Raw genomic sequence first — 13,510 nt, 5'->3', positions numbered from 1 at the left:
ACAAAGATAAAAGTGCCCAGTACTTAAGCAGAAGAACCTAACAACAGAAGAGGTGTTGTATAATAGGAATAACAACCAGTTGTCAATTAAATGTTTAAATAGGCACTAGGCAACAGCTAAACTATCTGGTGTATGGTACCTCACTAAATTCTCCTGATAATCATGTGAAGTAGTTATTATTCCTTCCAAGCTCAGATTAGTAAATTGAGGCGATGAGGAGTTAAGTAGCTTCTAAGCTCTCACAAGAAGCGGTAGAACAGATATTTGAATCAGAATCTATGTGCTCAGCCACCTACTGTGGTTATGCCAAGGGGCATTGCAGACATGTGCTCTTCCTTTTATAATTAAGAATTCGTCTAGCTAGATCTCAGAGAGAGAACCATACAAGGTTTTTACCCACCATGCAAACTGGGCTCTTCCTGCAGCACACCCATGCCTAAGAACCTGTGCTTTCACTACTGTGAATGGAGCGGAATGGAGGGTGCTAGCATTGCGGAGTAGTATCTGTTAGGAAAAGCCCATATGCTTATGTATTTGTCAAGGCAGCTTCAAGAACATCGAGATGTCTGCAGAGGATGTGTCCTGCATCAACAGAGCCGGACAGCACAGCTGAAGTCCCCAGACAGGGGCAGCTGGGGATTTAGGAGCAAGATAAGGAAAGAGCATAAAGGGAAGCAGCTCTGTTTCTGGATTAATTTCTCCAGGAAAATAAAGACAAAATGACGACAATATTTTTAGGATTTACCATTGCTTTGAGTGCCAATTACCCAGAGCTTGAGCAAAGTGACTCTTAATATTAAAGTTGTTCACTCAGTTAAATGTTGTAAGAGTTCTTCTGGGCAGAGACTCTGGGGTAAACCAATAGCCCCATGTATATGAAACCTAGAAACACTAAGACCATCCATTAGTATTGCTCTTATGTGTACTGCCCTATTTTTTGGAGTGCCAGATGCTACCACATTTTGAGGCATGTGGCTAATCAATACCAGAAGGAATCTGGCAAATCTTTCTTGACTTTGCAACATCCTGGCCTCTGGCAAATCCCTGCTGTTCACTTTATAAAGGTGAGTATTCTACCTACAGAATTGTTAGGATGTCAGGGTAGCTTCATGGTGTGAATGCTGGACTGGCATCTCAAGTATGCAGCAAAAGGCAATGGACTGCAATTCCCATAGCTGTTTTCCATCAGCTCTACTATATCCCTTTTAGCTGACATCAGAACACACCATTCCCAACAAAGGCAAATAAGGGGACACAGAACTGACCCTTGGGCAGTGAGGTAATCTCATTCTATTGATAAAGCACAGACACACACAATACATAAACAGATGTGTCATCTGTGATATTAAAATTCCACAGTGGGGAATCCAGAAAGGAAAAAATGTCAAAAGCTGCTTCTTAGTGGGAGCAAAAATGAAAATAAAAGTTAAAAAGAGCTGCAAGATAGTCTGTGAAACCAAGGGATTAGTAGTCTTCAGCAGCAGGACTTACTGGGAAAGAAGAAACATTTAGCAACCCTTGAAGATGGACTCAAAAAAGGATTTTTGGTTATCATTTTCCTAGTTATAATGAACATGGAAATCCAAGTTGTCTCTTAGCTGTACCCACCACAGTTCTCCAATGAAACACAATAGATTATATATATATACATACATACATATATATATATTCCATCACTCATTTTCAGTGAAGAATTGCTTCCACAACAAATACCAAGGATCCCAAGTCCCTTGTATAAAATGAACTGGTATTTGTATACAACCTATGCACCTCCTCCTGTATGCCTGGAATCATCTCTAGAATACTTACAACAAGATAATGTAATGCTACATAAATAGTTGCTATACTGTATTGTTTAGAGAGTAAGAAAATATAATTCACACATATTTAGTACAAGTGCAATTTTATTATTTCAGATCCATAGTTAGAACTGGTGAATGTAGAACCCAGAGATGTGGAAAGATGATTATATATTTTTTTTTAAAAAAACTGGATCACATGGTTAGTATGGAAGACTGGTAAGTCTAAAACTTGTAGCGTAGACCAGCAAACCACAAACTGAGGCTGTAGTTCCATGCAAGACTGCACGACACACAGCCTGGAGTCCACAACCTATAGGAAAGTATGGAAAGACAGGCTTTCTATGTTATAGACTTGAAACAGAATTCCTCCTCTGAAAAAGTCAACTGACTATAAATGTGAATCGCTTCTAGAAAATATGATCACAGCAACATATGGACTAGTTTTTCCCTAAACACATAACAGAGTCAAGTTAAACTGATCAAGTTCAACCATCACCATAGACACCCTTAGGATAATCTTTGTCCTTTCCCTCCATCAACTTGTCTTTTATCTTTAAAGTGTTGCAGAGGGGGACTGCTGGGACAAATTCTAGCCTTGTGAACACAATTACCTGGGCGATTACTTTTTATCTGCTCTGTGACTTCTCTGACTGCTAACTTGGATTTCTTGGGCCTGGATGTTACTAGCCCAGCTGGCACTTATGTTGCCGGACTTTCTGTCAAGTGTAACATCAACTCTATTCTCAATGGCCTTGTAGCTTGGCTTCTGGTTTATCTCCATCACCAGCTTTTCTTTCTCCAGGTGCTTTAAGCCCCATTGTGAACGTTTCCTTAGCTCTGGACTTGAACCTTGGGATTATGTTTTCCTTCCAGTTTCAGGAAATCACGTAGCCAAAGAAAAGAAGGGCAACAACTCCTTTCATACCTGTTGTTTCGGAGTGAACTATGCTGTCGTTCCCAGACACCAGTGGGGAAAGGATGCTAATGAGGAAAGGAAAACAAACAATTGGGGATGTGAATTCCCCCATCTTCAGTTTTTGCCAAGATCCACCCATGATCTCTAAAGGTGCTATTATCACTCATATCCAGGTTATTCATTAATACACTTTAGCATTACAAAGGAATCCACTTGAGCAGGTGAAGTCCAACCCAAGGGTTAGCTCTAGCCTGCAACTTAGGCAAAAAGGAGGATACAGAGGGGGAATTTCAACAACACCTGGGGTGCATGCTTCCCACATAAACCACCTCCTGAACCATTCGCCCCTCTCATCACTCTGGATTTTATCTGTGCTCTTAGCACCAGTTTGTGTCTTGACTGGAAATCCAGCAAAGGTGTATTCACATGGAATTCAGCGAAGCAGCACCTCACCACCAGGTCAGGGAAGGAGGCTGAGCCCATCCTCTACATCCCATGCCCAGCTTCATCCTCTGACAACTGGCAGACAGGCTCTGTTTTCTAACAAGTGTTCCTAAGGCAGGCTCCTCTAGCACATACACACAGGTCCTTGTTAGTTAGCAGTGTTGCAATCTGCATCCAAATTCCTCCCCCAAAGCGTTCCTTTGCCTGTGGCTCCATGCACAGGACAGATGGGCCCTGAATCCGATGGACCCTGAACTCTGTATGCCCCATCTCCCTTGACTGCACCATCATTTCTGCCAGTGGGTGTTCCCCAGAATCTAATGGACAGACACCGTGCCCACACCATTACTTAATTCTGTGGTTCTAAACAATGCCACCCAAAGGGGGTAATTTGGAAATTTGTGGTGGTAGTTTTTGGGTTCTCACAATAATTAGGGGCACCGCCAGCTGTAGTCAGCAAGAGCAACAGATGCTAGTCATCCTGTTGTGTCACACACAGTCCCACAGGCGGAAAATTGTCTCTCATGCCATACAACTTTTAAATGTCCCAGCCAATTTCATGGAGAGGAAAGCCTTACACACAGTTATACAAATATCTACTGCTACCATTTGCTAAGCACTATGTCAGACACTCTGGGTAACTTTGTCCTCTGTGGTTTATAGAAGTCTAATTTTTGAGCCTGGGACCTAACTCAGTTTCACAAATGAACAGGAAGTACGTTTGCACTAGCTTAATAAACATTTTTTTCTGAAATACAACCACCTTGAAAATCAAGGGAAAATTGTAGATTTTGTTCAAAAGTCCACTAAGAATTATTCTGTTGCTCAGCAAACCACATGACTCATTGCACTATGTCTTAATGCAGCCATGTAGGCAGCATAGCATGTCGATCCAGTCCACACTGCAACTGTGCATTGACAAGGACCCTGGGCCAGTGAACATTCAAATACTTCATGAAGTGTTTTTCTATAGCAATATCTAAGTATTCAAACTTAGAAATAGTTGGGTTTTTTTTTTAAAGATTTACTTTTATTGGAAAGTCAGATATACAGAGAGGAGGAAAGACAGAGAGGAAGATCTTCCGTCTATTGATTCACTCCCCAAGTGACCGCAACAGCCAGAGCTGCAACAATCCGAAGCCAGGAGATGGGAGCCTCTTCCAGGTTGCCTACACAAGTACAAGGTTCCAAGGTCTTGGGCCATCCTCTACTGCTTTCCCAGGCTACAAGCAGGAAGCTGGGTGGTATATGGGTCCACCTGTATTAGAATTCATGCCCATATGGTATCCTGGCAGGCACAAGGCGAGGACATTAGCAACTTGGCCACTGTGCTGGGCCCAGAAATAGCTGTTATTAAGGAGATCCTCCCCCTTTAAAAACCCAGGTTTCCATAAGACTAATGAATTTGAGGAAAATTCTCTCAAAGAAAGATACCCAATAAAACTTTCCCCACATGGGGAAGAAAATAAATGTATGATTATTTATAGTGAAATGGATGCAAATAAATTGCATTCCATGCACTCTATTAATTTCCTTGTCAAGCTAAGTAAGCATTCTGAAAATCTTTCCTGATGTGTTACAATGGCTCATTCACAAAAATCTATCAAGTATTCAATGGCTAATTTGTTAATGTGAAGAATACAGACCAATTCTGGAGCAGTTTGGTTTCTTTCTTTACTGACACAACAAATAGTAACTGCTCCTATGTCATAGCTCAGCAAGGACCCAGTGTCAGGACACAAAACAGGATGTAGGACAGCTACCTAGGGAGGAGAAGGCTGGCCATCTTCCCACTCAGAGAAAGAGAGAACACCTCTGCATCTATGGGCTACCAGGTGAGATGGATTTCCTTTCTCCTCTGTCAGCGAGGGTCAAAGAGGCAGAACATTAGGAGAGATGCCTTAAGAGCCTTCTTGCAAGGAATTGGCTTACATGATTATGAAACTGGTTAGACAAGCCTGACATCCATAGGACAAGCCATCAGCAAGAGCAGCCTAGGAGCCATGAACAGGCTAAAGCTGCAGTCCGCAGGCAGAGTATCTTTGCTTTCACTTACCACTCAGCTTTGGTCATTTAGCTCTTCAGCGGATCAATTCAGGCCCACCGTGACTTACCCAGGTTACTCTCCTTTATTAGACAACTAAGTATAGATTTCAATCACATCTACAAAGTACATTTGCAGCAACACCTACATTGTTGTATGTTTGAACAACTGGGAATCCAAATCGCATTTTCTGAGGGCAGGTACTAGCCCTAGTAGTTAAGATGCTGTTTAGGTCTCCTGCATGCCTCATCAGGATGGGTTCAGTCACCACCTCTGACTCCTGACTCCAGCTTCCAGACAATGCAAGACCTAGAAGGTGGTGGTGATGGTGCAAACAGCTGAGTACCTGCAGCTCACAGGAGACCTAGATTGAGTTCCCATTTCTGACTTCAGCGTTCACCCAGATTTTGTCACTATGGGCATCTGGAGGAGTAAACCAGAGGATGGGGGCTGCATGTGTCTACCAGAAATTACAACAAAAAAACACACACCAAATCTTCCCCTTGTCAATTTGATACACACAAATCTCCTTAAATAAAATGTATCTCCAAATAAAAATGACAGGCAAGTCCTATTTCTATATGCCATATTGTATAGTTAGAAATCTCTAAAGGAAGCCAAGTACTTGGGTGACATTCATGCTTATTAAAATGTATAAAAAATTATCATTAATAAATTTTATATTATGTGACAAGAGAACAAGAACAAAAGTATTTTAAATATGTATACATATACATTATACACAAATATAAGTTGCCAAAGCAAGCAAGAAACATCTATAACTATTATCAATAATAATAATAATCTGGAAATAGACTCAAAGATATAAGGCTGTTAAATGAAGTAAGTGATATGATAAGCTATATGCACTATACTTTAAATATCATCATTAGTATTAATGCCTTTACCAAACTTATAAGAACATGAAGGTGACAGCTGTCATGCCATAAAGGACAACAGTGAGTCTGTGACGTGGAAATGACAGAAGAAATGACTGTCTCTGACAAAAAGAAGTGAAACCAGGGCAATACACAACTAGGTGCTTGGGTGGAAATGCCAAATACTGGAAAAAATGATTTCCTAAGTATGTGCCATAGAAATATTTCCTTTCAGGAAACAGAACTAATCTATAAGTGAAACATCTAAATATCATCTTGAATTATTAGGACAGCAAATGTTTTTGCTTTTTCCTGTCCTCTTGGTATTGCCTCACTCTCCCCTTTCCTACCCCACCTGCTCTATCTCAGGCCAAGGGAACCCTGGATTAAGGAAGCAGAAGAAAGATGCTGACAGTGACTTCCCAACCATGAAGACTTCATCATGATCGCAGAGAATTGGACACAATGGAAGCCACACAGTGAGAGAGACAGAGGCACAGCCAGGGAAGCATACACAGCGCCCTCCATGGAGGAGACAGAGAGACCAAGAGTGAGGGGAGGATGGAAGGGAGGGAGAGGGGAGAGAGGGGCAGAGAGATGCGGGGGGGAGGGGAGAGGAAGAAAGGAGAAAAGGGTGAGAGAGGGGAGAAGAAAGAAAATAGAGGGGGAGACGGAGGGAGAGAGGGAGGGAGGGAGGGAGAGAGGGAGGGAGGGAGAGGAGGGAGGGAGGGAGGGAGAGAGGGAGGGAGGGAGGGAGGGAGGGAGGGAGGGAGAGGAGGGAGGGAGAGGAGGGAGGGAGAGAGGGAGAGGAGGGAGGGAGAGGAGGGAGGCCAAAGGAGCTATGTGCAAGCAGATAAGAAACTAGCCCCAAATACAAACATGTAGTTAAGTGGAGTTTATTTGTATTTGCCAGAACTCAAAGGAGTCACCGAAAATGGTTCATTTAACTATATGAAAGTTATAACTCCATAGTTGATTTTTTAAAATTATATGTATGTGTAAATATTATGATCTTAAATTTTATAAAATACAATGTGCTTAGGAAAGCTCTGAAGGAAGTATTCGAATAGTAGCAATGGTTATTTCTCAGAAGTGGGATTGCAAATGTTTACTTTAGTTGGTTTTGTATTTTCCAGTTCCTATGATAAGTATGCAGGGTTTTTTTTATTTTTTTGTCTTCATAGTCGGAAAAAGTAAAACCTCCCTGAAAGAGAGCCATTTTCCACTACACTCATGATCAGTTCAGAATAGTGCAGATTCCTTCAAATCTACAGATTTCAACTTCAGGCCTATTCATGTGAAATTACCCATCTACTGTTTGGATTGCCAGACAAGCTCCAGTTTGCTTCAGAGCCTCCGTGTGTCTTTGCACTTCAATACAAAGAAAAGGAGGGAATGGCTCAGCAGCAATGATAAAATTCACTAGTCCTGAAGTAGCAAAGGAAACAGACAGAAAGACTGGAGACTCAGGTTTCGGGAAGGTTCTGCTAAAGAACTCACTGTGTGTCTTTGGTGAGACATTTCCCCTCCAGGCTGCAGCTTCTTCAGCCATAAAATAAGGGCTGAGAACCAGATCACCTCTGAGGGCCCGTCTGGGACAGACAGCTCACTATTTTATGTGCCCCTTTAGAGAAGAGCAAGCAAAGCCATTTCATCATGGCCCCGTGATAGAAATCACACCTCAGATAACCGCCCTCTCTCTATTTTTCTATTTCATCTCACACACCCAGCCTTCTCCCTCAACAATCTGTTGGCAGTAAAGCTTATTTTTCACTCCCAACACTTCAGCTATTCTGGCTGCTACTCAGATAGTTCCATCCTTATTGGTATCTGACTTTGCACTGGCACTCAGAGGACCTAAATATTTCCTCTTCTCAATTCCAACTTGTTCCAGCTAATCTTCACACCTTCTCTTTTGTTGAAAGCTCAGCCAAGCCCTCACTATGGTCCTCCCAGCTATTAATAAATGCACTTGGAGCAGCATCCACACTGATCCTACTTCTGCCTTAACAAATGCTCATGCCATGAAATCTTAATGTAATCATACTCATTTTAAGAACTACAGTCATTTGTCCTTGGCTTAAGTTTCCCAGAAATGACTGGCACAGGAAGCTTTTTCATATGGGCAGTTGGCTCAAAGCTCACTTGGCGGGTCCTGGGGAATCATTTCAGTTACAGTTTTGTCTGCCAAGTCTGTATTCCCCGCTGACCCAGTTTGGATTTTAAATTTCCATCAAGACCACCTGCCTGGTGTTAATTAGTTATGGTTTCTTGTTTTATATGCGAACTTGTTCTAACGTCCATGAACAGGCACAGCCATCGTGGGCTTCTCCCTTGGTTCTGCCGTACAAGCAACATTCTTAGCTGACCCAGCCATTTATATTCAAATAACATGCTGTAGCCAGGATGGCAGAGATTTCTGTGAAAGTCTGAAAATGATGACAAAATCCAAGTCAATCTCAGTTTGTATTTTTTTTCTACTTACTGGTTTTTGAAAGTTATGATTTTGCAATTTCAGACAATCTTTTCTCATCTTACATCCCATATAAATGCTCTCAATTCCCTAGTAATACATGTAGGAATAAGAGAACCTTGTATAGCAACACAAACCTATTACTTTCAAGGCTACTTTAAATAGTTTCGTGGTTTTCACTCATTTGTAATATATTTACCAAGTGCCAACTACTAAATCAAATCAATTGGTTTTTCTCTTCACTGGGAACTAGAAAAGGAAATGATCACTCCAGATTTCCTAGCTTCCCTTTAGCTTTAAAAATCAAAAGCTGGGAGTTCCTTTCCTCCCCACCACGAGCATGCCCTAAGGAGACACATTCTGACCAAATGATTTCAAAACCTTATGGTGACTGTTTTGATTCATGGTACAAGAGTTATAAACACATTAGAATGGTGGACTTAAAAGCCTATAAAAAAGAGTTGGCACTGATGCCAAAGTGAAGACAGCAAGGAGTTAGGAAGGGATGAGCATTCCTTTTCATCAAGGAGTCAAAATGAGACATAAACCTGAGGGAGAATCAACAGTCATTGGCTGTCCAAAGAAAGCTTGTGGCTATAGGCATGTTATTGTCAAGATGTGTGTGTCTCCCACCCACAATGTATGTGCTGAAGCAGAATCGTCCTCCTAATAGTATTACCAGGAGCAGATTAGGCAGAGAGGGAGAACTTAATGCTTTCATGAAAGGGATACATCACCCCTCGCTCCACGTGAGATCACATTTGGAAGTCCACCAGCTATGAACCTGCGAGTGAGTCATCTCCAAAGTTCCCCTACATCTTTGACTTTCAACTTTCAGAAGTATGAGAAATAAATCTATTAGGTTATAAGCAACCTGATTTATAGGGCTGTTTTTCTTCTTTCGGTCATAACAGGCTAAAAACACTAAGACATTTTTATTTGAAATTCATTTAATTTCACAGAATTCTGGACCATTATGGAAATAGAATAAATCAACTGATAACATTGTTCTCATTTTTATCTTTGAGTTGCCTACTACAGAATCTTTCTCATCTTTAGAGATGTCCGTTTAGAGAAGTGACAAGGAGAATCATCTTCACAAAAAGTTTGCCATTTTTGCATGTGACTTAGACTGTCCTAGTTTATATTCTTAAAGGCCAGTGGCCTAACCAAGGACTAACATGGCTGGGAGAAAAGGCTACGGAATTATTTAGCCAACATAATCTAATGGACAATTTTCTGGGTGCAAAGTGTTAAATAGGTTTAGAATGTGAGGCATATCACTAGCCTCAGGAAGTAAAGTCCAGATTTACAAATGACTGGGGATAACCTGGTCGTAGGGGAAGTCACTGGCCAAGGCAACCTCAACTTCATTCCTGGGCTTCTCACACTAACACATCTCAGGCTATCTCTGGAAGAGGGCAGGCAAGACATTTTGACATGGAGGTAAGATCATTTTGCTGGAATCAAGTCAAACTGGAAGGAAAAAAGCCAGCTTGACATAGGATAATAAACACACAACCTCTAAAAGGAAGCATGTTGTCCTAAATGAGTTACTGATAGTTTCTAAGAAATATTTCAAAAGGTATACGCCATAGATAATGCAATCCATGGATGTTTTCACATGGTATGCACACTAACTCATATTTGTATGTGTAATTGATATATATATGTATGAATATCATAACATTAAGTATTATTGCAATGATTTACACCATTCATTGAGCCACCATCACTGAATCTCAAAGCTGAAGAGGCAATGATAGATTTTAATGACTGTGTACACTATCTTGTAACCAGTGATACTGGTTAGGTGAATTTGTAATAATTCCCCCACACAGTGGCAGTTTTCAACTTATCAGTATCTATATTCATCTTTTCAGCAAGGTTTTTGTCAAAGAAAAAGAAACAAGAACACAGCAGAGTGGATTGAGCCACCACTTGCAATGCTAGCAAGCCATCATAGACTGGTTCCAGTTCTAGGTGCTCCACTTCAAATCCATGCACACAAGAGTGCCAAGGTTCAGCTACCAATTGGTTTTCTACTAATGCAAACCTTGAGATGCAGTGATGGTGCCTCAAGCAGGTAGATTCTTGTCAAGCGTGGGGAGAGACCTGGATAGATTCTCAGCTACTGGACTCAATCTATGGCCACTGAACAAACATGTAGGAGTTCTACATGTCTGCATCGCCATCAAATTTTAACACTTTATCAGGAAGTTGCTTTCAAGTTTTGGATCAAGTACGTTTCTTTGTATTTTGTTTGGGAGTATGAGACTAATTTTTCAAAAAAGTCATGTTTGATTTAAATCCCATTGGTGTCATAAAACTTTCAGATTAAAGATATATTCACGTAAGAGTATAGCTTCAATTCTTTGTGAAACAAAATAGAATAAACACGAGGATGAATGGATCATTATCCATTTTTAAAGTACAGCAGATTCAATAAACTAAAAAGAATATTTTAAAAGCAAAGAAACAAATATGCTATTCAACTTTGATTGAATACTGATGAATGAAGAGAAAGCCAGAACAAATAAAACTCCAAATTAGAATTAGAAAATAAACAAAAAATTTCTTAAATTACATAAAATATCAAATAATTTCTGAAAAATAAAATAAATCATTGGCCAAAGTAACCCAAAAAAGATTAAAATTCAAAAAAATCAGAGGAGAAAAGAGATTTTACAATTGATACCACAGAAACAAAGTAATCAGCAATTATCATAAGCAAGTATATGCCAATAAATTAGAAAACTTAGAAGAAATGGACAGGATGCATATAATTTGTTAAAACTAAGGTACAAAGACATAGAAAAGCAAGGCTGAGAGTCACCAAGAGCCTTCCAACAGAGGAAAGCCTAGTTCCCTACGGCTTCACTGATGAATCCTACAACTTTTAAGGAAGAACTAATCCCAATTTTTATAAACTATTCAAAAAACTGAAAGGAAGAGAATATTTCTACAACCATTCTATGAGGCCAGCATTATGCTAATCCCCAAATCAGGGAAAGACAATAGAAATTAGGTACAAATTCATAGCTCTGATAAACATAAATGTAAAACTCAACAACAAAATACCAGCAAATTGAGCCGAACAACACATTAAAAAGACCAACTACTCAGGTCAGATAGGATTTATCCCAAGGGTGCAAGAATAGGTCAAATCAATAAACACAATACAGTAACAAGCTACAGAATAAAAATCATGTGACTATCTCTACAGAGTCAGAGAATGAATTTGACAGAATACAACATCCTTTCATGGTAAAAATCTTTAAAAATTGAATATATAATCAAGGCAATATATGACAAATCCAGCCAGAATCATCTTGAATGAGGAAAAACTAGGTGTATATCCATGAAGATCCAAACCTACACTAGGATGCCTATGCTTACTGTAATTCTTAAAAACAATTCTGAAAGTTTTGGCTAGAGCCATTAGACAAGAAAAAGTAATCCACGAGTGATAATACATGGGAAGAGAAGAGATCAAATTAATTTTAATATAATTTTTAATATAATTTTTATTGTTTTTTGATACATTTAGTAGGTGGTGGGCTCTTCCTTTCCCCTCCCCAAATTCCCTCCCTTCCCTTCTCCTCTCTAGAATCATAACGTGTGTCCACCATGAATTTTCCCAAGTCTATCATGCTTCCACCGGAGTATCTTCCAGCCGTGTAGGAGAATAACTTTTCATTGTAGTTTAATTCTTGTATCCTGGAGCCCTAATATAGGTACAGTGAGTATTAGGCCTTCGTTGTTTATGAGCCATACCAATAACAGGTATATGTGGACATTGATAATCACAGGTGGTTATAAACAATCCACCTCTTGTGGATGGTTAATTACATCACAAGTTCTTGTTACATTAGGTTCAAGTAAGTATGCAGTAACATTGATTAACATAGACTAAGTCACAAATGATATCTCTGGATTAGACATCATATTATATTAGAGCAAACATATGATATCTGACCTTTTGGGATTGGCTCATTTCCCTTAGCAATATGGTCTCTAGTTTGGCCCATTTGACCACAAAGTAATGCATTTCGTTTTGTTTCAATCGCCGAGTAGTATTCGTATTGTAGATGAACTACAGTCTCTTTATCCAGTCCTCTGTTGATGGGCATTTGGGGTGCTTCAAAGTTCCTGCGATTGTTGATTGTGCTGCAATGAACACTGGGGTGCATGTTGCTTTGTAGTATAACAAATATTTTGGATACATTCCTAGAAGTGGTATTGCTAGGTTATATGGTAGGTGAATTTTTAATTGCCCAAGTGTTCTCCATACTGACTTCTATAGTGGCTGCACTAGCCTACATTCCCACCAGCAGTGGAGTAGAGTTCCCTTTTCTCCACAACCTCGCCGGCAGGTGTTGCTGGTAGTTTTCTGTATACGGGCAATTCTTACAGGCATTTTAACATACTAACTCGGCTCAGGCTGAGAAAGAGCCTGTAAGATCAGTACCATTCATAATAGCTACATGGTAACTCAAATGTCTAGGAATAAATTCAACCAATTGTCATCCACAATGACAATTATAAAACATGAATGAAGGAAATATACACTAAAAAAGCAAAAAATGTTAATGTTATGGATTGAAAGAATGAATACCATCAAATATCCCTATTATCCAAAGCAATCTATAGATTTAAAGCAATCCCAATCAAAATACCAAGGGCATTCTTCACAGAACTATGAAAAACAATTGTAAAATTCATATAGAAACACAAAATACCCTGGATAATGAAAGCAATCTTAAAACAATTGAAAAAAAAGGCTACAGCCATCACAATACCAGACTTTAAGATATGCTACAGGACTGATACAATCAAAATAGCCCAGTACTGGCACAGACATGTAGACCAATTCATTTGACCATAAACCCCAGAAGTTAATCTATGGAGGTATAACCAACTAGTTTTTAATAAATGAGCTAAAATTACTAC

The 13,510-nt window shown here is 39.8% G+C and overlaps 1 long non-coding RNA gene across 2 annotated transcripts in view; it reads right to left on the bottom strand.

The window, feature by feature from the left end:
* Window positions 1-13,510, bottom strand: part of LOC131481149 (uncharacterized) — a 152,891-nt gene that overhangs the window by 58,403 nt on the left and 80,978 nt on the right. The gene's annotated exons all lie outside the window — the stretch shown is intronic.

The sequence above is a fragment of the Ochotona princeps genome, chromosome 9, assembly GCF_030435755.1.
Source record: "Ochotona princeps isolate mOchPri1 chromosome 9, mOchPri1.hap1, whole genome shotgun sequence".
Classification (NCBI taxonomy): Eukaryota; Metazoa; Chordata; class Mammalia; order Lagomorpha; family Ochotonidae; genus Ochotona; species Ochotona princeps.
This window is presented reverse-complemented; position numbering and strand designations above follow the sequence as displayed.